This window comes from Hetaerina americana, unplaced genomic scaffold (assembly GCF_022747635.1).
Source record: "Hetaerina americana unplaced genomic scaffold, ioHetAmer1.1.p SCAF_9, whole genome shotgun sequence".
Classification (NCBI taxonomy): domain Eukaryota; kingdom Metazoa; phylum Arthropoda; class Insecta; order Odonata; family Calopterygidae; genus Hetaerina; species Hetaerina americana.
In genome coordinates this window covers 29,341,331-29,344,251 of record NW_027287538.1, presented here as the reverse complement: position 1 = coordinate 29,344,251, position 2,921 = coordinate 29,341,331, and positions in this window count along the sequence as shown.

Genomic DNA, 2,921 nt, shown 5'->3' with positions numbered 1-2,921 from the left:
CAAAGAAAAAAATTATTTTATACAGAGTCATATTACCAGATTTAACAAAGGTACCAAGTCCCTTCGTATGCTATTTAAGAAAAAAAAGCCCATCAAGGAGGTTTTAAATCCTTTTCAATTTTGAAAATTTTTAACTCTTTAGAAGCAAGTGTCAACTCCATTCAACATTTTTTCCAGATACCCTGCTGGTTTCATCGAGCTATTCTACCCTTCATCTATCTACATCTACTTAATGCCCCGCAAGCCGCCGCAAGGGCGTGTGCCGGGGGGTGCTAGGACACCACCCATAATTTAGAAAAGAAAAAGAAAAAAAAACCGCATGCAATAACGACAAAATCATATATAAAAAAAACATGGCATACATTCATGCATGAACACTTACACCCCACACACATGCAAACACTCAAACTACCAACTAACATACACATGCACCTGAAAGTATACCTACATCTACATCTACATCTACTCAATACCCCGCAAGCCGCCGCAAGGGCGTGTGGCGGGGGGTGCTAGGACACCACCCATAATTTAGAAAAGAAAAATAATAAAAAAAAATCGCATGCAATAACGACAAAATCATATATTAAAAAAAAAAAAACATGGCATACATTCATGCATGAACACTTACACCCAACACACATGCAAACACTCAAACTACCAACTAACATACACATGCACCTGAAAGTATACCTAACATCTCTATAGTGTTTAATTTTGTTCCGACTTGTAAATTCAAAGTTTTTAATATTTCTAAAGTGACTTCGGTTTCTTGCTATTATGATTACTGATTGTTCGGGGAAAGAATGAGTATTTGTACCTATCTGTCTTGGAATCTATCTCCCTTAGTTTATCTTTGTGGTCTGATCTACCTAAGTAGTGTGGGGCCATTATAATTCCTTCAGTGTCATATTTAAACTCGTTTGTTCTGAACCTTTCTAAAAGTCTAAGCCTCGCTTGTTCTCTCCGCACTTCAAGTGGTTCCCAGCCTAAATCCCCTAAGAGACCTGTCACACTTGTGTTTTTATCATAACAATTTTTAACGAATCTAGCGGATTTTCTCTGGACTTTATCTAATTCTTTTTGCCAAATTTTCTCCCACGGATCCCAAATACTTGCGGCATATTCCAAATGAGGTCTAACTAGAGCAAAATAACACCTCTCTTTAACTTTTTCATTACATTTCCCCACCACCCGTTTTATGAAGCCAAGTTTCTTTAAAGCTGATCCGCATATTGTCCTGATATGTGCTCCCCATGAAAGGCGTGGTGTTAGAACAACCCCCAAATATTTAACTTGATTTGCCGTAGTCAATACTGAACCCTCTATTTTGTAGTTTATATCCTGTTCCTCGCTTCCTTTATTCCAAAATTTCAAAACTGCACATTTATCTATATTAAGTGTTAATCCCCATATATTGCACCATCCCGAGATATTGTCTAAGTCTCTAGAGAGTAGCTCGCGATCTAGTTGGCTCCTTATTTCCCTGTATATCACCGTGTCGTCAGCAAATAACCTTAGATTGCTACTAACGTGTGTGCTTAAGTCATTTATGTATATTAAGAACAGAAGAGGCCCTATTACACTTCCCTGGGGGACGCCCGAAGTAACATCTCTCTCCGTTGAGCACAACCCATCTATGACTACTATTTGTTTGCGGTTTGACAAGAAGTCCCTAATCCAATTAATTATTTTCTCATTGATCCCATAGTATTTAAGTTTGTGTAACAATTTATTGTGTGGGACTTTGTCGAAGGCTTTTTTGAAATCCAGGAATACTGCATCGACTTGGGTGTTGTTTCCTCCCGATCTAAGTATATCGTGAATGAAGAGACCAAGTTGTGTTTCGCAAGATCTGCTTTTCCTAAATCCGTGCTGGTTGTGGATTAGTATTTTCCTACTATCAAGAAATTTCATAATGTTAGTGACAATAACGTGTTCCAATATTTTACAAGAGATCGATGTTAAAGAAATGGGTCGGTAATTGGTTGGTTTATCCCTATCGCCGCCTTTATAGATGGGAGTTATATGGGCTAGCTTCCAGTCGCGAGGCACTGAGCCTTCTTCTATCGATTTTAGAAAAACAATATGTAAAAATGGGGCAATGTCGTCAGCTAATTCCTTTAATATTCTAGCAGGTATTTCTTCCGGACCAGGTGCCTTGTGTGCTTTGATACTACGGAGCAGATGTACTATTCCCTGCTTGGTCAGTGTAAGATCGCTCATGTGTTCCCCGGGTGGGTGTGGAGGATCGTTTGGTGCGTTTGTGTTTTTGTTGTAGACGCTCTGGAAAAAATGGTTTAAAATATTTGCCTTTTTCACGCTATCTGTAATGATTTCTCCATTTTCCGTCTTCAAAGAGTGAACAGTGGGACGTTTACCCTGTATTTCCCTAACATAGGACCAGAATGACTTTGGATTTTCCTCAAGATATTCGCTTAGCATTTTAGATTTAAAAGAGTGTAGTGCTGTGCGCATAATACTTTTCGTCTTACTACGACATTCTTTTAGTAGCTGTTTGGTTGTATTCACAAAACTTATATCGTCACTTTTTAAACTCTTTTTGAAATTTGACTGTAGCTTTCTTTGCCTTCTTAATGCCGATCTGACTTCCCCGTTGTACCATCTAGGTTCCTTACTGTCGCATTTGAGTTTGGACGGGATGTACGTCTTTATTCCTTCGCGTAAAATATTTAAGAAATAATTCCAAGTGTTCTCTGTATTTGTTGTCAGTGCTTTTGTCTTGTATTCCGGTAATTTTATCTTTAAATATTCTCTTAGTCCGTTAAAATTTGCCTTGTTGTATAGGTATATTTTACGCTTTTCTTTGTTTATTTTGACGAACTTAGTTTTTAACTCCACAAGAATAGCCTTATGGTCACTGATTCCGTCTATTATTTCAATGTTAGTAATGATTTCGGGCA